This window comes from Lycorma delicatula, chromosome 6 (genome assembly GCF_047948215.1).
Source record: "Lycorma delicatula isolate Av1 chromosome 6, ASM4794821v1, whole genome shotgun sequence".
NCBI lineage: Eukaryota > Metazoa > Arthropoda > Insecta > Hemiptera > Fulgoridae > Lycorma > Lycorma delicatula.
The window spans coordinates 83180717-83208353 of record NC_134460.1 but is presented as its reverse complement, the minus strand read 5'-3'; the positions used below and the strand labels follow the sequence as shown (position 1 = coordinate 83208353).

At 29.1% G+C, this 27637-nt stretch overlaps 1 protein-coding gene across 21 annotated transcripts in view; it reads left to right on the top strand.

Moving 5' to 3' along the window:
* The window catches only part of LOC142325978 (CUGBP Elav-like family member 1), a 1952897-nt gene that overhangs the window by 757333 nt on the left and 1167927 nt on the right, over nucleotides 1-27637 (top strand). The gene's annotated exons all lie outside the window — the stretch shown is intronic.

Below are 27637 nucleotides of genomic sequence, written 5' to 3'. Positions count from 1 at the left end.
CTATAACAATGTTTCATCACATTCTCTTGACTGATTGACACATTCTTTTGATTTTCAACTTTAAGCGACTTTACTGTTGGAGATTCAGGCTAACCCGTAGAATTGATGATATTTTTGATATCAAAATAAATAAATATTTTGAATTCTTCAAGTTAGGTGTTTTTTATCTGAAGAATTTTTTTATATATATTTTTTTGTTTTCATTTTTGGTGGAAGTCTTTACATTCCTCTTTTTGTATTACACGCAATTTATAAATGCAATTATTTTTCTGTAATGATTTTTAAGCCATCTTGATTTCAAAAATTTCTCCCTTTCGTGCAGCTCCTTTCAAGTCCTTTTTATGTTTTCTCTTTTTTAGTGTGTTTTGTTTCCCGCTACTTTTCGAATTTGTTTTATGTCATTTAATTGTTCTACTTTAAAATTAACAATTATTTTCAATTAATTTGTTTTTCGGAGTTGTTAATATATATAAATAACCTCTGAAATGGTTCGCAAAAAAATAAAAATTAATAAAAGATGAAAATATCCTTCTGCCGTTATGTTAACATCACAGAATAAGAAATGTTATCAAAATATGTAACTGCAGATTTTTCATTTATCGGTATTTTTCGATCACTTTAGTTGCAAAATTTTAAAATATTGATTTCAAAACATTGTGTGTGTGTGTGTCCAAATTCATTATCTCAGGAATTATTTTTCTATAATCTTTTTTACTTCCTTGTACGAAGTAAAGGAAATATTTTGATCGCGAAAAATGTCAGTTTTCAGATTTCAACGGAAATATTATTTTCACCATCCCCGAATCTATTTTGACTAATTTCGGAATGACGTCTGTACGTACGTGTGTATCTTGCATAATTCTACAACGATTAGCCGTAGAATGTTGAAATTTTGGATTTAGAACTGTTGTAACATCTAGTTCTGCACCTCCTTTTTTGATTCCAATCAACTGGACTAAAAATGTCTCCCAAGAAAAACCCAAAATCAAAAAAAATTGGATTTTGGACTTATTCTTAACCGCAGTAATAAGCCCTCATTGAGAGATTTTCGTCGATATATCATGAGTGGTACTTATTTTCATTTATTCCAGAGTTATAGCCAAATAAAATTTTAATTAATGAAATATTTGGATCTTACAAGGGAAGGAATATCGGTTCTAATCCGACTTCATCTCCTTTTTTTAACTTTTTTTTTAAATTTAATTATATTGATTTATTAATAATAAATAATTAACCTCTGATTGTAAAAAGGTTTTTACAATAAATAATAATTCAATAATAACAATAAAAAAATAAAAAATGGTAAAATATCAGAAATGATTAATGAAATAAAATTTTATGTATTTTCATTTTAAAAAAATGTGCATATGTAATTTAATAGGCGTTCAAGGAAGTCATGTAGTATCATCAGATTTTTTTTTAAGAATGGTTGATTATTATGTTTTGTAAATCTCACTTGATGAGTTGAGGAAATATTAAGGAGGAATTTAAAATTCTGAATAGTTAACTCATTAGTGCTATCAATTTACTAAAACAAAATATCGTTAAAATAATACCATTAAATTTTGTAGTTAAGTTTTTGCTTTAAATACCTATCTCATTCCTTAAAATATTAGGTTATATAAACTTTTCTAACGAGTGACCGTTTTAACTTATAGATTTCAGATATTAAAAATATCTTCTTCTTAATAAGGCTTTATTAGGGTAGGAACTGACTTAACAAATTATCTCTAGAACGAAACCAAACTAAAAATAAAATTAAAGAAACTGAACTGACGATCCGATTACTTTCGGAAGATTTTAGCCATTGAAAAAAAATAATTTTACTGTTTTAGAGATACCGTATGCGGTATATCTACTGAAATCGGTGACTGTTAGCCGTCTCCAACACTTTATCACGGTTGAACAGTGTTGAACCGTTCACTGAAGCTACAGCGTACGTTATATGTACAAGTTAAGTATTTCAGCATAAGTATTTAATAGAGTATTGAAAAGGTACTGTATTTCATAGCATTAGAAATGTTTTCACAAACTAACGTTAAATTTGTAAAAGGAGTAAAAAATGAAGATTGATTATGTAACGCGTAGCCGTAGATAGAGATTGGAAATGATATTGTGGACAGGAGTAGAATGGAGACCACATCTGTTTGCTTGACAAACAAACTTCCCTACAACCGCGCACACACTATACGCTTTTCTAAGAAGAATTGGAACTATCTTTCTGAAACTGAAAATTTAAACACATTTTTAGTAGCACACAAACAGTAGAAATGGTAAAAGGTCGAGTTAAAACTTAACCTCACTTATCACTCACTCGATCAAATATATTTTCTCATAAATTTAGAAATTATTTATATTGGTTTTTGTTAGATAAAAATAATAATGATAAATCTGTAAAGAAAAGTAATTTTAAAATGCATCAGTAAGAGAGACATAATATTAATTTTAAAACTTGGTAAAGTGTTTGGAAATTTCCGACTATCTTCAAACGATTTTTCAATTTTGTATTTGCTACAATTTTGGTTTTCTTTCACGTTCTGGTTGGTTCTTTCGCAAGCTTAAAGCTTTATTTATGTTTGAAACTAATCTTAAAAAAAAATAAAAAAAATATAAGGTGACGGCGTACCATATAATAGTAATTATTGAATTATATTTTAGATAAATTGTAAATATTATGACGTCATTTTCAGTTGCAAAGGCATTAGTCTTAACTAGATCTTAGCTAATTTTTATGTTATTTTTGTGTCTATTATCTAAAGATATATGAAGAATTGATTTGTTGTTGAAATTTGTCCAATAAAAAATTTGAATTTTTTAATCACATTCATTTTTGTTTAAGAATATAAAGTCGAAAAAAATTGATCGTCACTTTTGATTGATAAAAAAATTTACTAAGCATTTTTTAAATGCTTTTCTTCTGATATATAAAAAATTTTCGTAATAAGTCATTATTTGCTGACAAACACACATTAATTATGTTTGATATTGCTATATCTTTTCATTCTCTGTTTAATTATTGCTATAAAATGTAAACGGTGCATTTATTTTGAATCAGTGTTTAAATAAAATTGTAGTTTTTAAAAAAATTAATAAAAAATATAGTGTAAATCCAACTAAAAATTTATTTTCGTACTGAATTTTTTTTCCGAATTTTGTATTTCGCTGTATAAAAGAGTAGGTACTTATTACGATCGAATAAAACACTCCCAGGAGAATTTCTTAACATTGTTAACATTTTTTTGTGAGGTCTTCTAACAAAATTTAAAATTTTCTTATGTTTTATTTGATTTTTTTAATTATTTTTTCTTATTTCTGTATGTACGTACATATTATATTTTTATAATTTCATTTTATAATTATTTTACTATAATTTTCAGTCCTTATTTATATACTATTATAAATCGTATTTATTTTCAAACAGGCCTACTGAGGACCACGCAAATGTTATTTTAATTCCTTCTTTTCTGATTTTCCCTCTCCAAAATTCTTTCTTACACTGTGGTGTGTGTTTGTTCTGTCTAATACATATGCTCTCTTCTCTTTTTTGCATTCACAAAAACCTCTATTCTGCGAATTTTTTTCTAACTTTTCCTATCTTGATAATCTTTTATTTCTTTATTTGGTTTATTTAGTTCTTCTTTTACTTACTTTAAGTATGGGGGCAGAATTTTGTATTTCATAAATTTATCAAAAGCTTTTTTGCTCAATCTATGTTAATCCGTTCTAATCATGCTCCACAAAATTTAATCTTCTCTTTCAGATTGTGGTTTATAAATTGTCAAAATCTTTTTATCTTATTTTTAATTTTGTAAATTTCGTTTAATTGACATCATTCTGTATCCGTCTTTCGTTTTATTTGGGCCATGGATCGTTCTTAATATTTTCCTCGAATTCATCAGTAACCCCGATTCCAAAAGGAGTTTTGTTAACATTTCAAAATGTTTTCATTATTTTATCTAATACTAAGTTAAAGAGTATAAGGGAAAGGCCATCACCCTTTCACAGACCAATTTTAATTTTAAAAGGATTACTGATTTCGCCTAAAAAGTTTTTTTTTAGAATGTGTTTTATATAATGTTTAGTTTTCCAATCGACTCATATTCTTTCATCATATCATTTAGAGTTATCATAGGCTTTTTGAAATTCAACAAATTTTATGAACATCGGTTTTGATCTTAATATCTGGTTTTTAATTATTAATTTCACATTTAAAATCTGTTCTCAATATGGTAGTTAGAGAAAATTTTATATGTTACTGGTTAGAGGGAGATCCTTCTGTAAATTTTAAAATTTTTTATCATTCTTTTTGTAAAGAGGATGGATAATTGCAATTCTCCAATCTTCAGGAATTTTTTCCTGCTGCCAAATTTTTCTATAAAGCTCTACTCTTTCCAAAGGAAATTTCATTTGCTAGTTTCCATAATTCCGCCTTTATTTCGTCCTAACTAGCAACTTTATTTAATTTTTCAATATTTTATAGTTTCTTTTATTTCTTCCAAATTTTACGGTATAGAATTATCGTTTTGTGGGGTTTATAGTCTAGATTTTTTCGGAAGTTTCGCAATTTAATAAATTTCTGAAATATTTTGATAGGATTTCGCAATTTTCTCTTTATTATTTGAGGTTAGAGATCCAACCGTCTTTTCTTTAAAGCATTAGTGGGAGGTTGTAATTTGTTTGTGTATAGTTGATTTTCTAACCCAAGAGATTTATAAAGATATTATTTTTAAGTAAAATATGTCTTTAATTCTATTATATTTATATAATAGATTTATTATATTATAATAATAAAATTCTTTTATTTATGTAATACTATGTTATATAATTCTATCCAATCAAGAGGAGAATAAAGTTAAATAAATTACATTTAAGTATATATATATATATATATATATATATATATATATATATATATATATATAGTAACATTTTTATTTTTTTTTAAGAAAAATTCCCCTAGAAGTAATATTAAAGGAAGATCATCAAATTAATTTTTACAACTGATTATTTTTCTACTACTATAATTCTGCTTAGTTGAATAAGTTTGTAAATCGGATTGCTGCATCAGCAGAAAGACTGGGAGTTAGTTGCGCTGAACTAATACTTGACCGTACGTTGTTAGTTTATTGTCTACAGACAACTGTTTGTAAAGAGTTTCACGTATTTTCGAAGTGTATTATTTAAGTGTATATGCTGTGAAGTGAAAAATTAGTATAAAATACTGTTACCATTCGTTGGCAATAGAAAATAATATCATTTAAAATAAAAATGTATATATGTATTTATAGAAATTTAACTTGCACGTAAATTAAATTAAAGCGTACACACACACACACACACACACACACACACACACACACACACACACACACACACACACAAACACTCAATATATATATATATATTAATTCAAGTTCTTACAACTCTAGAATAAATAATAATAATAATAATAATAATAATAATAGAGGAATCAATCATGCAGAAATTACTTTAAATGAGTTCGGCTGTTAGGAGGAAGTTATCGTCACCGATGACAAAACAGTCATGAAATACCGAGAAAGGCAAGATATCAGTGAATTTATGGTTCATTAAATCATAAATCATTCCACTCACTGAATAAGACAAACTTAAACTTTAATATATTTCTCATTTTTTATAAAAATAACATAAATGTAAATAAAATTTTATTATACTTGATTATGTTTATAAAATAATTTAATTACGCCCTAGTAAAATGAGATGCTAATCTTAATACAAAAATAATATCAAATTTCTATTCATTTGATATTTACAATCTATTCGTAAATATTGAGAACAAGAAAAAATATTTCGTTTTCTTATGTTCGTATGAAATAATATAAATAATAAATTAATTCATGAAATATTGCAGAAATAAAGTTACATTTGCAATCATTTTCTGGTCTAGAATCTTTTTTAATAATAATTACATTTTTAAAGTTCTGTGTAGTAAGATGTTATACTGATTTCAAGGAACTCTTCAATTAATTTAGGTGTATTTAATCAGTGGTATTTATTGTAGACACAAACTGATCTATCTAATCAGTAAATTATTTTCTGATGAAATATAATGTTTGTGTTTTTTTAGTTCTTAGATGTCGTAAAGATGAAAAAGCGCTTAGCAAGCTATTTCGTTACTAGACTGTAAATGTATATCTTAAATAAAAAAATCTTTACATATTTGTGGAATATAAAGAAAACTATATAATGTTAACATTAAATTTTTCTATGTTGAGTACTGTTTACCTTTCTTAGCTTCATTCTTTTATTATATGTTGACGCGTTTCCGATTAACTACATTGTTAAGAGTTATTGTACTTTTAAATTTCTGTTAGTCTTTATATAACGTTTATTTAGTGCCCCTCCCTTTATTTGACGTAATGCTTTTTCTGGCTTTCTTCTTGTTTATTTGGTATTAACGTTTGTATTTGTTTATATGTAGTTGTGTATATTTTGTTTTTATATTCTTCTTTGTTATTAATGGAGTTCTAACAATGCAGTTATTCCGAAACGCGTCGACATATAATAAACAAATGAAGCTAAGAATAAACCGTACGCAACATAAAAAAAAAATGTTCTTAGTAGAAAATGTAATAATAATAATCTTATAACATCAACAATAAATTGTTATGAACTATCTTATTAAAGGATTAGATAACAACTCCATGGGTAATTTGAATAGTTGTTAAGCCTTAAATTTAAAAAAGAACAAAATTAGTTAATAAATCATTTTAATTAATATCTTTTTATTTGTTACCAGTGCTATAGGTAAATTTACAAGCCGACGAGTTAAGCGATGATATTAACAGAATATAATGTGGTTGATATATTTTTTGCTCCTGTAATTTTGCTCCACTGAAATTAATTTGTTTGTTTATATTCTTGGAAAACGTTATAAATTAATTGTAATTATTATTTTATCAATTAGTCTATTATTAATCACCGTAAAGTTCACGTTATGAAGAAAAAATTTTTTAGAAAGTTCCAGATAGAAATATTCGGAATAAAATGTATTTAAAAATTAAATGCTTTTAATTAATTTTAATAAACTACTAGTAATTATATATATTAAAAATAATTTATATTACAATTATTTAATTATATTTATATTCCTTGTAAACCTTTTCATCGTCCTGAGAAAACAAAATTGATAAAATTCCAGGTTGAAATAGGAAAAAGTGTATAGGATATTTATATTGTATGTAATAGATATAATCTTCCTTAGTTAAAAAGTATTCCTTAATGACTTTATTTACACGAAAGATTAATTTTATTAACACAATTTTTAGAAACAAACTTATGTAGACGGTCGTATTATTTATATAGTAATAAGTTTATTTTTATTTTGTTGTAAGAAATATTTGATACAGTATAATTAATAAAGTTATTTATGTAGTGGAGAATAGTCAAATAAAACATTATTTCATTGTTTTAACAATGCTATTTTGTTTTGTGTGTTCAGCCTTTTATTTCGTACCATGTATTTTTTTCTATTAATTTCTAAATCCCGTCGCCAATTCGAAGTAAAAAAGGACAAGAAAAAAACAACAAAATTACCAGTCGCTGAGAAAAAGTCATTCGTTAATGACTGTTCGTTTTCTTTATTGTATTTATCACTTTCTTTAACACCCTATTTTATAATATTTCATTCATCTAATTTGAGATTCGTTTTTTATTCTACTTAATTTATTTATAAAGTAAAAAAAAACTTAATTCCTCCTTTTTTGTTTTAGATTTTTTTCTGTACAAAATTAAGAATTTCTATTACAGACAAAGCATAGTAAGGAATATCTATTTCGATGTTCGTAATTTACGAGTATTCTCCCTCTCGAATTGTTCTGTCATAACCCAAGTTGATTCCATGATGTCTGTGTTTTATATTTGAATTTGAAAGTAAAAAAAATAAATAAGGAAGAAAACAATTTTTATATTAAATCAATTGAGAGAGATTACAAATTCTATGCTCCTTGTAAAAGCCAACAAAGTTCGCCGACATACTTTCCACTTTTTTATAAATTTTCTTTATTCAAGGTAGATTTTCGTGCTTTTATTACTGCGTAAATTTTTTTATACATTCTTCTTATTTATTTGCTTATATTCTTTTCACATCTTTGTGAATATTGTTATTTTGATGTAATTAATCTTTATGTAATTATCGATATATATTTTAAGTTTTTTTTTTTTTTTTTTGATACCTACGTTTGCATTTTGAATTTTGCACTTCTTAATAAAGTTTTTCCAACCTTTTTATTTTACCCCTTTAGAAAAATAACAGAAAAAACGTATTTTCTTTTTTTACTTTCAAACATTTTTTGCAGTACATCATCTAATTATCAATGATGTGAATCTGTATAATGTATTCCGGTAAGTTACATACTGGTAAATTTATTTCGTCATTCTCTATATTATTTACACTTGGTTTGCGCGTGTGTTAATAAATAAAGCAAATTTCAGTTTTTTCTTTTTACTAATTATTTTTTTAAATATTAATTTACTTACTAGGTGGTAAATTATCTTTTGGAGGATCAGAAAATAAATGTATTGTATGAAAATACAAGAAGTTTCTATTTTTATCTCTTGGCGATGATAGATATACTCAACTGGCCGAATTTGAACAATATATTTCATACTTCGCTTTTTATTGTACTTTACTAAAAAAAAATTTAGAAGAGAATAGTAGAAATATTGATAGTATGTCCTATACTGATTTTTTTGTACGTTTAGCGCATTGTTATTATTTCCAGTTAATTACAAATAAATTACAGAAGAGTACATAGTTCTTGTTAGTAATTATTATATTTATGTCCCTTCCAAAACATGGATTTTTTAATATACTAAATCAACTAAATTTAGAATATATCCCCCGAAAGGAGTTCAGAAAGATGTATTATTGAAATAAAATTTAATAATGAGCGTACATTGGCAAGTTAAAAAAAAATTGTGCATAATTTTCCTCGTACCTGATAATGATTTAAGCCTATATTTTGAGAATTTCAGAAGCTGATTATGGTTTTCAAATACAGATAACTGTAAAACTCCAGATTGACTTTTAGATAAGCGGGGGAAATTATAGAAACTGAAAAACATTTTTATTTTTTTCTAATTCATTACATTACGTAATCAAAACTTACAATAAATTGACATATAGGTTAACATAGAATTTTTAAAGGACTATAAAAAAAGGAAAAGATAGAGAATGTAACAATCGTAATAAAAATTGGAGATAACAAAGCCAAAACATCGGTTGTTCAATGTTTGTGTATGTCTTAAGTTATATATGGCCGTAGAATATCGAATTATATTCCAATATCGGGAAAAGAATTTCTGTAAAAGTTTGCTTCCAAATATTCCCCTTTACAACCCCTAGCCTTTAACGCAACCAATTCTAAGAATTGTAGATATCTGTCACAGTATCAGAGCAAACCAATATAAAACAACCTTTTGATGTCATCTTTACATTCAAAAGTTATACGTTCATAAGATTCCTTTACTGCCGACAACTAAAAAGATATTATAACCTCGTTTTCTTCCTTATGCTTTCTTTTTCTTCTTTATCACCCCTCTGCAAATATTTCTTGAATCTTTAAAAAAAAGTATTGCTGTCAAAACAAATTATTTTCAGGTTGCGCTGTACTATGTTGATATACTTGCTACCTTTAATTTTTTAATAAAAATAACTTTTATTAATTACATTATTTTTTTTTATTTCTATTTATCATTTACAAATTTTTTTTTTCAACCTATAAGTAAACTGGAATAATTTTAATAATTATAAAAGGGTATGATTTTAATTAATTATTCATTTATTTAAAAATTATTTCTTCTTGAAAATTAAGAAGAAATTCGATACATTTTGGTATTTTATTAAAAAAATGAGACTCGGCTTGCTAAAAATATTTGCGATGTTTATGCATTTGGCGTATAACAGGTTCAAGCGTTTTCAGTCTAGAAATTTTTATGTTAATGATGCATCTCGCTCTGGACTGCCAGTGACTGAAAAAGTCGATGAAATCTGGGAAAATATTGAGCATGACTTGTTTATTTGCAATCGTAATATTAGTAATAAACTAAGCATCGATTAAAAAACACATTTAAACTGTTTGAAGAAGACAAGATGCAAAAAAAACTTTCAATACCTCATGATTTAACAGTGAAAATAATGGATCATTTTCCATCTGGAATTACTGCAAAAACGGAACGAAATCGAACCATTTTTAAAATGGCTCATTACGAGCGATGAAAAATGGATCACGGACGACAATAAAGTAGTGAAGATATCCTGGTCTAAGCGAAGTGAAGCTCTGCAAACATGTTCAAGCCAGAACTGTCGCCAAGGAAAGTGATGTTATGTGTTGTCTTCCATCACATCAACGCTAGACTCCACATATGAGAGACTCTCTCAATTGAGAGTACTTGACTGGGAAGTTTTGATGTATCGACCGCATAGTCCTGACCTCGCACTGTCAGACAACCATTTGTTTCAATTTCTATAGATCTTTCTTAAAGATATAATGTTGGCTTCAAAAGAGGCCTGTGGAAGTCTCTTAATACTGTTTTTCGTCCGAAACACGGTAGTTTTATAGTGACAGTATTGACTTTACCTCAAAAAATCATCGATCAAAATGGAAAATATTTAGTATAATAAACTTTATTTGAAATATTTTTCACAACCTTCTTTTCTTCTCCAGATTTTTTTAAAAACACCTTCATTTCGTACTGTATGAAAAAAATAATTGTCATAATTTTCTTCTAACATATTTCAAAGGTTTCAACTTTTTTCTTTTCTTTTTTTGTGTGTTTGATCTTTTACTGGCCGTTTCGCGTTTATAAAGCGCGCTGCAGTCAATAAAAGTATTCTAAAGAATTATTTCATGTAAGTTATTATCAGTAACTTATTTTAATGGCTACCATCTACATAAATAGTCTGATTGTTTTGTACCAAACAGTTTTTTTTAATACCTTGCTTACATCATCCTTCTTTTATACTAACTTTACTACTCAAAAGAAATCCTTCCTTCATACTGTTGGAATGCATGCAGTCATGACTATGTAAGTATTTTAACCTGTGACTTTGTTTTAATTTTTTAACTTATTATAATATTTTTAACTCCTGTTGATGGTTTTGAAATAAACCGAAAGATCTTGAGACACTCTTAATTTGCTGGTAAGATGGATTTTCTTTTTTTTAATTTATTAAATATATCAGCGGTAACCATGTTTGAGAAATTGATTCTTGTATTATTAGTTGCTGTAAAACAGAAGTAGGCCTAGATCACAACATCAGTATATAATTTAGAATAAAACTCAACAATTACATACGCAACAAGTTCATGAAACCTGTTTTTTTTTTTAAATATATTTACCATACCGCAAAAGACATATAGAAAATGGTCATGTGTTTAGTTTGCTTGTAACAGAGGCCAATGCATGCAAAATGCTAGTACATAGGCTGTCAGTCCCTCGCCAACATTATGTGCCAATACATGTAGATATGTTATGTTCGAAACTTTATCAAAATGAGATCAGAAATATCAATGTATCACATTCATTTTAATAAATGCAGCCAAACTTATTTTGCGTTTTATAATTCTTTTGTTAAAAATCATGCGAAACAATAAATGCTTGAATACTTGTTTCAAAGTTTAATCGTTTCTTTTCAAATCTCAGTAATCGCGTAACATTATTAACGACGACAGTATTTTCTAAATTTATACCGCGATTTGATTTCCTCATTCATAGTTAATCGTAATATTTATTTCATTAACATATCATATGAAAAAACCTCTACTCTACAATAGAGAATGATTGATCGGTATCTACAATTAAAAAAGACCTTAATAAAATATAGTAAATTTTGATTTATGTTTTTAATATTGACGACATAGTCAATTTTTGTTGTTCACAACTATTAAAATAATTAATATATTATGACGTTTTGAAAAGCATTAATGAATGTAACTACCAAAATCGTTATTTGAACTTAAACCAAGTTGTCAAATTTTCAATGAAAATCACTTGCTTAATTTCTATAGGTATGTGCTGCTATATAATGGTACTCCATATAACTGAAATGCTGCTGTATAATGGAGTACAATTACACAGTTCAGTGTAGTTTAGTATATTAATTGATGTGAAGCATTAAAATCGCATATATTTCGCAAACATTTTTAAATAAAATATTAATCGATAGTTGAAGTTATTAAAAAATCTTAAAACTTTTGAGATTTAATTACGAGTAGTTGGTCGTAATTTAATATGTCACGTTTTATGTTTTTTTTTTTGTTTTACATTAAATTATAATAAATTTACATTATTTTTATTATATTTTTTATTCCCATTTGCATAGAAATAATGATTATCTTTGGTGATTATGGCTAAACTAGAACAGCTGTTTTAATGAAGTTAATAAACTTGCCGTCTTGTATAGTCTGCTGTCTGGTTACCATTACTGGTTGTACATATTTATGATTCTATTAAATGTTTCATGTGACAGATAAACACAGCGAATGAAGCATAGGAGAAACAAGAGAGGAGTTGGAGACTAAATTTTAGAAGGAAGATGAGGGACAGGAATCGTACGATGGGTATGGTTGTGTGGTTGTTAGAGACAGTTGTTGGCTTGTGGTCTATACATCTTCTCAGTGAGGAATACAACCTAAACATCCCGTCTTGCTATCCTGCTAACCCAGATTTACTGTCTATGCAACCCTGTCCTTTGCTCGACTGAGTAACTCCTTCTTAATACAAAATACATTACTGATTCTGTATACCCTCATATTTCCTTGGCATGACTAATGAATTCTGTATTCCATTGTACCAAATTTCTCCGAAGCAAAATTTATCATCCTATATTCTATGTTCATTTGCAACTTACCTTTTGAGTTTTCGTTACTTTCATAAAAAATATAATAACGATTCGGTATTATTTGCTAATGAAAGATCTCAAAAAATTTGATATAATTTTTAACTACCATACCCATAATAAAAATTGTGCAACAATTTTTCTTAAATTGGTAGATTTTTACTTTTTGCTATCTATAGTTTCGTTATGAAAATTTACTAGTAAAATTATTTAACTACATAATTGTTTCGTTGTTTTTTTTATGTAAATTTGATCAGAAATAGATAATAAATAAATGTAGGTCTAAATAAATATAAATCAAAAAAACCTTTGGTACAATATCGTCCTTACTTCATTAAAATGGTAAAAATGATTACACTTAAAATCTAGCTCAGTTAAATTTTTATTTCTCCCCTAATTTCCTTTTTTTTCTATATTAAAGATAAAGTAAAATTACTCGTATCACAACATGATTTATATCACAATAAAATTATTATTGATTAGAATTAAATTTTTTTTAGTTATGATTGTCGACGACCGAGGGATCACCGGTATAAGTGATCACCCTTCTACCAAGTTCCAACAGCCTCTGAGGAAACTGGATGAGCTGCTAAAAGGCAGGCCACTCTATTGTTCTCAGAGTGAGAAATGACTCCCGAAGAAGTAGGAATCTTATAATCAATGGCATTAGGAAACAGAAGGCAACAAGAAACCACTACATTAAAGTTCCATTGGTAATCCTTAGTAGTTCATGATATGGTATGGACCTTACTCTAAAAGTATTCGTAGGTAAAGCTCCTGATCTCTGGGAAGGGGTGCAGTAGGGTTTCATGCATATGAAGAAGTTCTAGGGAAGGAAGGACAGAAAAAGAAAATTTTTAGAGGGAAGGTAAAAAACATCAAAAAGAAAGATAAAAAACCATTAATAAATCGGAACATGAATTATTTTTGCTCTACTTCAAATGGTAAACTTGAGAGTGCAAAGATTGTGAAGGTCAAACGTGTTAAAAAAATGTCGAACAAGGATTGCAAATTTCCCCCATTTTCTACTATACTAAAAACTGGACTAAATTCAGTGGATTGGGACTTAAAAATACTCTTCAGATAATTAAAAATCACTTTTGGATTTTTAATTTTAAGAGATAAAACAAATTGTTTTTTTTTGTTTTTTATTTTATTTTAATTATTGCTGTTTTCTATCGCTTTAGAATGAATCTTTATAACATTTGGTAACATTGTGTTAGTAATTTATATTTGTATTGCTGAATGTACTTCGGGAATGAAGACGGTGACGGAACCAATTGATGGTTCCTGTACTGTTCAAACTGTGTTCTGAAGAGATTGCAATACACTGTTAGTTTTTGTAAAGTTGAACATGTTTTAATCTTATTATGCTTACAAGGATAAATTTAATGAATACAGAGTGATCCAGGGGGCAGACCCTCTGGCTATACTGGGCGAACGTTGAGAGTCCTGATCGGCTAAAAATCCCCTGATCACGATGGGAAACACAAGTAAACATACAGCGCGGGCGAAGTCGAAACGGGGATGCTAATATTATGTATATATATTCTTAAGTTTACAGTAAAAAAATAGGAGAAACTACTAAAACAGTTCTTTAAAATAACAAGTTAAAAATAATTTAGATCACTCTACCATTCCATATTATAATATTTGGTATATTTATGACAAAAATGGTTTTATTATATTATTATTAAAAAGAAAAAAAATATTTAAACCGACTTAAAATTGGAGAAAAGGTAATTAATAATTTTATTAATTTTTCTTAATTTTATGCCAACTTTATAAGTACTTTTATTAAAAAAATATTGTGTGATGATATACAACATTTTTATTTATTCTTTAAAAACGGGTATGGCTAGAAAAAGAAACTTCACATATTAAAACAACCGTTCACAAGAAAAATAAAAAGCCAGAATGTTATAAGTTGACAAAACGGTAAGAAATATACTAAGGGATGAAGTTAAGTGAAAAAAACAAACAAACAAAAACTACTATCATGCTTGAACTAAGGCTGTCTGAAACAAGGGAGTACTCTTTTAAGTTTCGTGTAATTACTACTTCACGTTGTACATTAATTCTTTGTAACAATCCAATGCTAAGCAATGATACGATAAACAAATTGACTACTTTTTTGTTAAAAAAATTTCCGTTAACAATATGAGATAAACTTAGTACACCAAAATAATAAATCAAACAAAATAAACAAACCTTTACATAATTAAAAAAATAAAAATCTATATCGGAAATTTGGTTCAGATAAGGCTTGAAATTAACAATAAAAGTCATATGGGATGAAGTGAGTAAGTCATCTTCTTAAAAGTCTTAAAAATTTAAAAAAATCATTTTGAATACATTTTAAATAAAAATATTTTGTAGTTTATCTGATAAAAGCTACTAGATTAAGGTTACTGCAAGATAGAAAACCACAAAACCCCTGACTTAGCAAGGTTGTTAAATGAGTTGGGAAACTGGAATCTATTACATCGCGATTATAAATCAGTAATACTTCAGTAATTCTAACCTCCACAGATTAAACTATTGTTTTTGTTTTACCGCTCCCTTCCAGAAGTCTCGCTTACGGTTTCCTCCCATCTATTGCCCCTTTACTATTTTCTCTTCCACTTCATCTTCACTATTTGTTGCAATCGGTTTCCAGAAGCTTTAGCGTATAATTTTCAAGGAGAAATAATTTAACTTGCAAAATAAAATGCTTTTCGCTTTGCTAACAAGATTTCCAAAATATCGCAGAATGTTAAACAAGCCGTAGATTTTACTGAAGAGATAAATGTACTAATTGGCAATACTTATTTCAGGTCGTAGTACCGTGAAATTTTTATGTTTTCTGTACGGTGAACAGAATTTCATTAATCGTAAAATATATTAACTGCAAACTATGTACAAATAATAAGAAAATTCTTTATCATTTGTTTTATATAGATGTGCATCCATGTAAGCGCTGATGGAACAGAATGTTGGTAACGGTAGGAAGAAGTTACATAAGGTCAAAACTTTGAAAGGGGAAAATTTTGCTGAGCATGTAACAAAGTGTAGCATCTCATTTACCTCTACCTCTGCAATCACCCCTTACCTTAATTTTGATACCCATACGTCAAGGACTGACAATGATTCCATACGTTTATTGAATATCCTTTTTTTCAGTCTCTTTTATCTAGCGTTCTTTTTTTTGCAGTTTTGTAATCTTGAAATTCAGTTCCAATTAGAATTTTATTTCTATTTAATGAGGTTATATTATGTGATTTTTTTTTCTAATTTCATGAAAAAAGTAAATGAAAAAACTAAGATAATTTATTCATTTCTTTAATTTACATTTGTTTTTCAAATAAAGAAATGCAGTCCTATATATATATATATATATATATATAGGATATTTAAACACATTCCGTGTTTAAATAGATTTGAGTTTCCGCACAAGTATAATTTGTTAGAACTCATTTAAGACCACTTCATAAGGAATAGACAACCTTGGGACTATAGGAAACAGATTTCTGAACTTATAGTTCAGAAATTGATAATCAGAAGTGAAGCAGTATAATTTCAAAATAAAAAATAAAAATAGTTATTAACTCTTAATTTAACGAAATTTGCAAAACTTCTGGTAAAAATTTGGAGGGTGATGTATTCATAAATAACATGGTAATGCAACTACTAACATGGTAATTGTTTTAAGTAGTAATAGTTATTAACTCTTAATTTAACGAAATTTGCAAAACTTCTGGTAAAAATTTGGAGGGTGATGTATTCATAAATAACATGGTAATGCAACTACTAACATGGTAATTGTTTTTAAGTAGTAATACACCACTCTGGTGCCTTGACATAAATGTGTGGGTTTAGTTAAAAATAAGATAGATATTTTGATACTTAATGGACGTTATGTTGTGTTTTACATCTAGTAAGAAAAAAATAAGGTGATACGAATATTTTCTTCGCAATAATCCCTGAATTGGGAATCTTATATGCGGTGTATAATGTGACAATCTAGTACAGGAATACACAAGCGTTGGAAGATCTAAAACTCTTTAAAAATTATTATTGTATCAACAAGCTAGAATGTTGCTTCAATACGCATACGTGAGCGCGTATTTGGTTGAAGCGTAGTAACCAGTCACCATCTGCACATACTAGTTTCATGCGTACACGTACATGTGCATTAGATAAGAACGATTGTTTTAAAAATGTACATCGTCTTTTTTCGTATTTGTTCTTTCATTCATTTTCGGCCGATAGTCTCCGCCTATAGATTTTTCCTCTCTTGACTTACTTATATTTGAAATGAATTAGTTTATAAAACCGGTTTTACTGGTCTAAAATCCAGCAGCAGATTTCTGCAGGTATTTTAATGATACTCGACATTTAATGAAGAATGCATAATGATAATTTTGTACATTACTGCCAGGTTGCCTAGCAATTATTAGCCGCAATTACCTTTAATTAAATATATTGTAATTCTGCAAATATATATTTTTTTAAGTGAATTAAAAGTGATTTGAAAGAAAATGACGTGAACAATGTAAAAAAAAAAATGGTTACCAGATCTCAGTCAGCCGCAATCTCAAAGTTGCCGGATGTAAACAGGTGTGTTATTGTTAATTATTTACGCTAATCGAGTTTTTCAAAAAGATTGAAGTTTAAATTTTTCTGTATACGATAGTCGAGCTGCGTTCTTGTTTACAACATGAAGCAGCGCCCGCATGCTTTCTCTCTCCTTCCCACACATCCAGTAATTAGTTCATATAATGGTAACCACTACTAGCGGTCATTTTTTTACAGGCAACCATGTGTTATCGTGTACAGAAAAAAATTAAACTTCAATTTAGTATTTTTTTTTTTTTGAAAAACATGATGAACGTAAATAATTAACAATAACAACATACTTGTTTACATTTGGCCATATTTTTTTTTTACATTGTTCACATCATTTTCTTTCAAATGACATTTAATTCACTTAAAAGAATATAGTTGCGATTCAATAAAATGAATTAATTAAATATATTTAAAGGTAATTTCGGCTAATTTTTGCTAGGCAACCAGGCAATAATGCATTAAATTATCATTAATTATTCATTTAAATCGAGTTTCATTAAAAAACAGATACCTGCAGAAATCAGCTGGCGGATCTTTTACTATTATACTATGTGATTTCTTAATAAATATATAGTTCTTCCATTAATGTTAACTTGAAATAGATCAAGTTAAAATTGTTTGTTGTATATAGTTACTGCGTAAAAATGTCGTCTACTTCACTTGTAAAAGGTGACATTGACTGATCTTAGAAATTTTATTTAAGTTCAAAATTAGGAATATTTACGACTGCATATGTTAGTAAGCAGGGAATTAAATATATGGGGGTAAAAAGATGTGTGAAAATATAGAAAAACAGTACCACTTCCCTTTTTTATTAAACTTTTTTGCTAACTTCTTTATAATACAACTGAAATGATCCCTTTTTTTTATAAAAATGAAGCTCATTTCATTTGTAATACAAAATATCCTAAAAACCGTTTTAGTGCAAGTAAAATATTGACAAGAATGTAAAATTGTTCTAGCCAATACCTCCTGAATTATTCTATTTAGGTTTTCTACTCTGATCTGGTTTGCATGTAATACTAATATTCATATTGTCATTATTTAGACTGTATGAAGATTCATTTTTTATTTTTGCCGTGATTATAAATTAAAAAAGTTTATAACCTGAAACAAAAAGTCAATATCCACCATCTTTATTTCCATAAAGAAAGTTATTTGTTTTTACTTAATAAAACTGTTCCTGACTGCTGCTCTAAACGTATATATTCTTTGTAAACAGTATTTTTAACTTAGATTCAGTAGAAAAAAAGCCTAACATTTAAAAAGATGGAGACGCCTCTGGTTAAATTGTTTAAACGTAAATAACTTACTAAAAAGACAGACTGTCGCGAACAATTCTTTTTTTAAATTGTTTTAAGGAATTAAGTTTCTTTAGCTATTTTTTCCTTGGTTTTACTTTTCTTTTCATGGATTTTTCTTGTGTTTGTTTACTGTGATAAATTCTTATTGTCAAATAAGGTGAAGAATAAAAGAAAGAAGGGATGGAAGTTTATTTAATTTACTTCATATGCAACTAGTAACTCGTCGTGGTTCCTTTTTTTTCATTTAGAGTTGTGTTTTAATCTATATTCTGTAATTGAATCATTCTTAGATAAACGTTTTTTTTACAGTTCCAGGTTTTTAATCTACAGGCTAAAAAATACAAAGGAAACTAGATAATATTTGTAATAAACATACTTAGTAAGTGTGTAGTAAGAATCGCCCAATTAAGAGTTCAATAAATTACAAATAAATGTATGAATGTTTTATTAATTTAATTTGGAATCTTAAAGAGAATTGTTACGAATTTTATTATTTATTATTATCGAATTGAATAGTTAATTATAATGTTTTTTAATTCTATCTAAATTTGTTGAAAAACTAACCGCATATTTGGTGATTTCATTAGAAAGCTACCTATTGTAATGAGTACCGTGATTCGACTTCCGGGAAATTTCAACATCTTCGCGTTCCAGATCCCCCAGACTCCAAAACCACCGTCAGCTCAAACGTTTATATACACATTTATATATATATATATATATATATATATAACTTTCTTGTGAACACGATAACTGCCGTATTTTGCGCCAATCGCGTTCAAATTGTTCCTTAAAAATAACTTGTCCCAAATTATCTTTCGAATTTGTTAACGGCTAAAATCGGACCATGGGGTGGAAATGGGGGGCTCTTCGAAAAAACAAAATATCGTTATAGCTTTATTATCAAATAAAATATCAAATTCGTTTAAAGTTCCTACTATTGTTTTGATAAGGGACTAAAACTTGAAATAAAGTTTTTTGATATCACCAACCATTTGTTTTTCCACTCCTCAGGGAGTGGAAAAAATGGGGGTTTGAAGACAAAAAAAAATACCTCCCTTAATAGGCATAGTATCGAATCGGTTTAAACTAGTTGTTAATCCTCTAAACATTATCTAAAGCGTTTGTCTGTAACAATTTTTGATATGACCAACCCTTGCGGCAAGGGATGACCAAATTGTTGCTTTAATTGTAAGAAGACGGAGTTTGTTGTATGCTAAATATGTGGTTCGGTTTTATGCTAATCCGCTTGGTTCTTAAATTAAAACTATACCACGTTCAAAATAGTCGTATTTTGAACACCATTGCACACAAAAAATCAGTTTATTTTAAATAGTTGTAACTTCGTAATATTTGATTTCAAAAGTAAAAAATATACTTTTAATTTATAGCGATTTTTAAATGTAGTTTATTTTTAGCACGTTTATTTTGCAATACATTTATGTTTTGTATATTTGGGAAACAACACCGAATTAAATTTCCAGTTGTTTTGAGAATGCCTTGTAAATAAATATACATGCATAGTCAATAATTTTGTATTAATGTGAGTCAGCGAATTTATATTATCTATTTTTATAACTATTTGTTTTAGAGTAAATATAACTTTTTTATAGTACAATACATAGACAGAACAAAATATTACTTCATTAAATTTTTAATTCATTTTATTTTCTAAATTGGAAATAGAGTTGACTCTACTGTCTGTTTGACATAAAAACAAACTTTAGAAAAAAAAATTATTTTCTTGTAAAAAAAAAGTGTGATTTTGTTTTGGAATTTAATGTTATTTTATGTCTATAAGTTATTTATGAAAAATCATCTTTATTTTTGTTTACAAAACTTAGATACCGCTACTCTGATATTTCAAGCCGGTAATTTTTTTTAAGTATAACTAAAACAAGATAAAAATTATTTTATTTGATAATAAAGTAAAAGATGTCGTATTACAATAAATACATAGTTAGATGATAAAAGTTACATTTTATGTTTATTTTTTTAAAGTTTTGAATTTATATGTTAAAAGGATGGATAGTTTACAAAAAGTTTGGATTGTCAGTTTGAAAAAAAGTAGCTTTTTTATTTCTTTAAAAGGATCATTATACTATCTACGAATCTGTTTTTAATAGTTCAGTAGTTTTTATCTGTATGAAATAAATTTTATGTAGCCAAACTTCGATTGTATTATTAGTTTGTCTAAGAACAAAACTGCTTTGCTTTATTCCTAAAAACATTTTCTGCATAAAACTCAACTTTTTTGTATAAGAACAAGTGGAAAAGTACGAAATTCTTATTTAAATTTCTCTTCCTTTAAAAAAAACATTTGTTCTTATACCCATATACTGCAAAACATTATTGATTTAGTTTTTTATACTTTTATTTTTATTTTTACGAACTAAAACGTATTTTTATTCGTTTATTTGTGTATGAAAAACGTAAACTTGATATGTATAAAACGTACTTAAAATTAGTCTACATGTTAATTTAATTATATTTCATGCATAAGTACTTTCGCACATTTTTTTTTTTTTTTTTTTTAATTAAAGTTGACTTAAAATTAGTCTCGATTTATTATTACCAAGAATTTTAATTATTTTCTTCTTTCAACAAACAAACGTTAAACAAAAAATATTGAAATTAATATTATTCTACCATTAAACGTATGAAGTTTTTATGATAAACGCGTTTTGATATGGCGTTTTGCAGTTAGATGTTGAAAATTATTTGGATCTATAAAATTTTAAATGAAGAGGTATAAAAATCAGTGGAAAGAAAATCATAGCAGAACCTTGTGAGAAACCAAGTTGTGTGAAACCAAGTTTTCTTAATTTGATAAGAGTGAGATGTGTTGAAGGTAAAAACTTTAAAAGGAGAAAGATGGAAATACATACAACAAAATTAAGTAAAACTTACAACAAACAAAATAACTTACAACTAACAAAACTTACAACAAAATTAACCAAATAAATATTGGTTATACGTAATGATATACGAAAACAACAAACCTTTAGGACTTTTTTTTTTTTTTTACTGGTGAAAATAGAGAAGAAAGTTCATATAAACCTTAGGTCCAAACTTTGTTAAATGAGTAATAAATAAAACAGAAATTTTGTCTCGTTTAATAACAAGTTAAAATCTGCCACATTTTCTTATATTTTGGTTTTAATAAACTTTAAAATTTTTACTTTTGTGTTTAATTTCTGTAGACTTTATTCATAAAATTTTACTCAGAATCAAATTCACTAAAAGTTTTGTTTAAAATTTTTATGTTCATTAACCATTTAACAAAGTTATTTTTTTTGCCAAATATGGAATATTGTTTTCGACCCCCAATCTTTTATCTTTTACTCGAGATTTTTCAAAAACTACTTAAAATACAGTTCTGAGACCTATCTTTTTTTACATTTTTCAGATTACATTTCGTATAAAACCAGTAAATTTACTCGTTAATTTGACTCCCAAGAATAACAATCCGACTTAATTTTACGGAAGGCGCTGAAATCAGGGCGAAATCTTTCGTCAGCCGACACTTGCTAAAGAAGCGTTTCCGAACCATGTTTATATGAATCTACTACTTTATTTTTACAGTAGAACATGTTCTGAAAGTTTTTTATATTCTTCGTGAAATCACTCTGTATTAATATAGCGAGGGTAAAATAATAGCACAGGATAGAAAGAACTTAACTGACTGGTGACTTAAATAAATATGTATTTTGTTATATAATAATGAAGTTAAAATTTATAATCGTTAAATGATATTCTAAATTCGTATATATGTTTTTAATCATTTTTATGATGATTTATTTTTCTAAATATGTTTTTTATAATGAATGTGTTCTTTTATCTTTTTGAGTTTAATTAAGCCCATCAGGAAATAAATAATAATAGAAAAATCTACTTCTTGTTTAATATAACATTATTTATAGAAGTCATTCTTTTTTCTTAAAAAAAATCTAGTTCTGAAAATGTAATGCCTCGTTTGTTAACGTAATTTAGATACTTCGGAGGTAAAAAAAAAAATTGGGCCAGATTTACAGAAACGCAAAATTACTGTTTCGATAGAGGATATCTCGAGATAAATATACGAGCTCGATTAGAAGGTTCTAGGTAAGGCAAGCTACGGTTATTTCAATAAGGGTTGGGGAACAACGTACGATCTACCATGTGGATCGTTGGGCGGATGGAAATGCGTGCGTGCAAAGCAATATGTTCACTGTAGAGAGGTTTATGTGTTTCCAATGGATTCTGGTTTAACAATAAGACCAACGTAACCTATGATAATACGTTACGTTACCTCGCCTCTTCTAATTCCTTCTCTTACCTATATATATATATATATATATATATTCTTACCTTTCAGGTTACCAAACTAATTTCAAATAGCATAGGGAACTGAATAGGGTACTAGCACTACTATTGGTTGGTATTGATAAAGATTACGAATTAATATGTAATCTACTAGTAAGTGTTTTCTACACTCAGAAAACGTTGTTATTGTATCTATTTATAATTAGTAAATTTTAGTAATAATCTATTCTTTACAAACATTTGGGATTTACCTTGAGTCTAGTTTATAAACGTAATTTCTAAAATTAATAGCTTTGATTAAAACGTAATATATTTTCTTTATCTATTCACGTTTGCATAACTAAAAATCAATTCCTTTCAAATATAATTTTATTTTTATTTATTGAGTGGGAGTACACAATTTATATTTTATTTTAGATTATTCCGTGTATTTTTTTCTATGAAAGCAGTAATAATAAGTATTACACAAATGTTGTTAAAGCACTGGAAACTTATCCCTAATCGTCATTGTAATCAAATTTAAATATTAGCTTATTTTACTTATCTTTTTTTTATTTATTTCACTTTTACAAAATTAATAATTAATGGAGTAATCCTAATACCAATTATAATATTACTTAACTTAATCATACTTAATTTAACATTGTTTTATAATACAATTTAATATTTATTACTTAACTTAACTTAATTATACTTATATGATTTGTAAAAGATGAAAAATTAGGTGTCCACAAGGGTCTTGCCCGTTTTGTGGCATCATCCCTTTTCTATTAATCTTTTTAGTTAGAGTAGGGGGAAAAAGTAAACAGTTTTATCTTTATACCACTTGTACATCATAAGGTTATAATACAGTAATTATTTTAAGAAGGAATAGAATATGTAAGGAATTCAGTTCATATCATTAATTTAATTGAGTTATATTCATTCATTACTTAATGATATTAAAAATACCGTTATGTAATGAATGAATTTTAACGTGATAAAAAAAAAATTATAATAAAAATTACCGAGGAATATATTTTTGTGCGTGTGTGAATATACTGAGACCATAGTCCAGCAATAAAGAAGTTGCTCTTGATCTGTAAATGGCGCTGTATGTAAAGAGTAGTGCAAGAAAACGAAGTTCATTGTTTCTTCAGATGCCATTTGTACAGATTTTTTTCGTGTGGCCAAGAGAGACAACAAGAGAAAAGCATCGAATTATCCTATTTCACCGTATCTCCCCACCCGAGGCCGGATCAACAGTCAAGCATAGCACAACCTCGGGGGTGTCTTTTGGGGGTCAAGAGTCCCCGTGCCTCATCACCAGCACCCATCCGCACAGATGCAGACGAGTGATGGCTCTGCAGAGGGCTGTCCTTCACCCCTTCGCTCTCTGTTTAGTTGACGTCTTGTGGTCTTCCTAACCACCAGTAGTGTATGTTGCACATTGACGCTGTTTTGTGGAGGTTATCCCTCATCTCTTGTCATTCCGCCCTCTCTGCTTTTGGTTGTGAATACATGTGTTACGTATCTCACCACAGTGTTAAATTTACCTCTGCTGCTTAACATCACCTGTATTATCGCGTCAGTTGTTATAGGTCCGGTGACGTTGACGCATCTGCGCCGTTCATCTTCCCAGTGCCTACATTCGAACATGACGTGCTCTGGGGTATCGGTCTCTCCGCAGTATCGACATAGTTCGTCATCTGCTCTTCTCCTACCATGGAGGTAGGTTCGGAACAAGCCATGGCCCATCAGTAGTTGGGTCAACCAGTAGTTCAAGTCCCCGAACTTGCGGTTGACCCATGGTTCGACCTCTCTTATTAATTGGTGGGTCCATCTTCCAGTCGTCGATTGGTCCCACCGTTCCTGCCACTCCTGGAACAGCCGTCTACGCGCCACTATCCAGTCTTCCCCTTCCTCCACTCTCTTCCTCATGCGAGCAATCAGGGTGAGAGGGGGAATGCCTGCTAACACTAGGGCTGCTTCGGTAGAAACCGACGAGTAAGCAGAAATGATGCGCAGCGCTATCCTCCGTTGCACCCCTTCTATTCTGCGGCGATGGTTTCCAAATTCCAGGGCATTCCCCCACACTGAAACTCCATACAAAAGTATAGAGTTTATAACGTGCCCATATAACCTCTTTTTACAGGTTCTAGGGCCAGTGACGTTTCCCAGCAGCCTACTGAGTGCTCGTACGTCTCTCCAGCTTTTTCTGCGTTATGCTTAACATGAACTGCGAAGGACCTCCTGTGGTCTAGCCAAATGCCTAGGTATTTGGCTGTTTTCACCTGTGAGACTAGTGTGCTGTCTATCTTCACTGGGATTGCTGGGAGCGGTCGTCTACCTGCTAGACAAACAAACGTTGTTTTATCCCCGGAGAGAGCCAGGCCCTTGTTGGTCAGCCACTGTTGAACTGTCTTGATAGCTTCAGTCACTGACGTCGCTACTTCGTCAACTGTCTTCGCCGTTACCACCAGAGCAAGATCATCTGCAAAGGCTACAGGAGTAACACCCTCAGGGAGTTGGAGACGGAGTACTTCGTCAAACACGATATTCCACAGTGTGGGGCCCAGAACAGATCCTGTGGGACCTCACACGTGACTGGGAAGCGGATCAGTTGGTCATTTGTTTCATATAGTAGGTACCGTTCTTCCAGGTACCTTTGTATTATCCGTCTTATTCCGTCATCGATTCTTCTGTTCCTGAGAGCTTGGAAGACGGCCTCCCAGCGCAACGAGTTGAAGGCGTTTTTGACATCTAATAATACGACCACCGGTATTCTTCTCGTGCGCCTAGTACCAGCTACCGCCTCAGACGCCAGGTCGAAGACGTGTTTCACCGCAAACGGGGCCGACCTGCGTTTCCGAAAGCCGTATTGGTTATTGGAGAAACCGCCACTGTCTTCTATGTTTTGTTTCAGTCTGGCGTCAAGCATCTTCTCTAATAGCTTGCAGAGTGTGTTTGTCAAGCATATCGGGCGGTAGGTGGTACTTAATGCACCAGACTTAGGAAGCAGCACCAGACGCGGCTCCTTCCACTCCTGAGGTATATGATCCTCCAAGAGAATGATGTTCATTACGTGAAGTAGTTCGGCTGGTGCTTTTTCCACCAGTATCCGTACCACCTCCGCCGGTATGCCGTCCGGTCCAGGGCTTGTCCGCGGCTTAAGTCTCTTTCCGGCTGTTTTCAATTCCTCCATGGTAAACGGGGCTAGATCTTCTACGACTATTTCTTCTCGAAAAAATTCTGCCCTCACCGGAAACAGCGCCACTACAGAGTCATGTACTTGTTTTAATGTTAGTACTGGGGCTCTCCTTCCTAACTTCCTGGAGACGATACGGTATCCCTTCCCCCAAGGATCCTGATCCAGAATGATCCGTACTTAGTGTACGTTCAGTGTATACCCCAATTCATATTATATAGAAAACATAGTATCACAAATTTATTGCAGGGTTTCAAAGGCTGTGTAAACTAGCTATTAATCAATTATTGTGTACTGTAATTCAGTACGTCCACCAAATATCAATGATTTTTCAAGTTATGTGGAATAATTTTTTCCTTGATTAATTTAGTATTGGTTAATACAATAACAACCTTTCTAGTTATTCATCCATTTAAAAATTAAAACTGAATTAAAAATAATTTCTTTTGTAATTCTTTAATCTATCCTGAAGCAATTTTTTATTGTTAACTACGTATATAACAGTTTCTGAGAATTGAAAGTCCGCCTTACAAAAAATTATTTTAATTTAAATTTCACACCAGGTAGTTTTTTCTAAGGTTAAAAAAATTTGTTTTTACAAAAAATTCTTAAACATTGGTTAAAAAAAATTGTTTTAATACCATTGATAAATCGTGGTCTATCCCTTTATTCTGTCGGATGAAAAGACAAATTTTTTCTTACAGTCTTTCATAAAAGAGTCATGTAACCTAATTATACTATAATTACTAGTTAACCTAAGCAAATATAAACTGTTACAGCGGTTTATACAATCCTAATTACGTGTATGATTTATTTTTAACTTCTAATTACAAAAATAAATCCCTTCAGCACGCCTGAAGGTGGAGGTAGATTTCACCGCTGCTAAGAAGGGGATAAAAACGATTTCTACCTTAAAGGTGAGAAAAACTTCAAATTTACTCAATACGACAATAGTTGCATATGAGAAAAGTTTCACATGTTTAGCATACGACAAGCCCCATCTTCTTACAATTCCAGCAACATTTTAGTCATCCCTTACCGTAAGGGTTGATCATATCAAAAATTGTTTCAGACAAAAGTTTTAGATAATGTTTAGAGGACAAATGATGTTAGAGGATCATAACAACTTTAGAAGATCACTTACACCGATTCGATACTGTGCCTGTAAAGAGGTATGATTTTTTTTTTACAAATGGTTGGTGATATCATAAAACTTAACTTAAATAAGTTTTAGATCCTTATCCAAAGAATAATAAGAACTTTAAACAAATTCGATATTTTACTTAATAAGAAAGTTATAGCGATTTTGTTTTTTTCAAAAACCTTCATTTCCACCTCCATTGTCCAATTTTG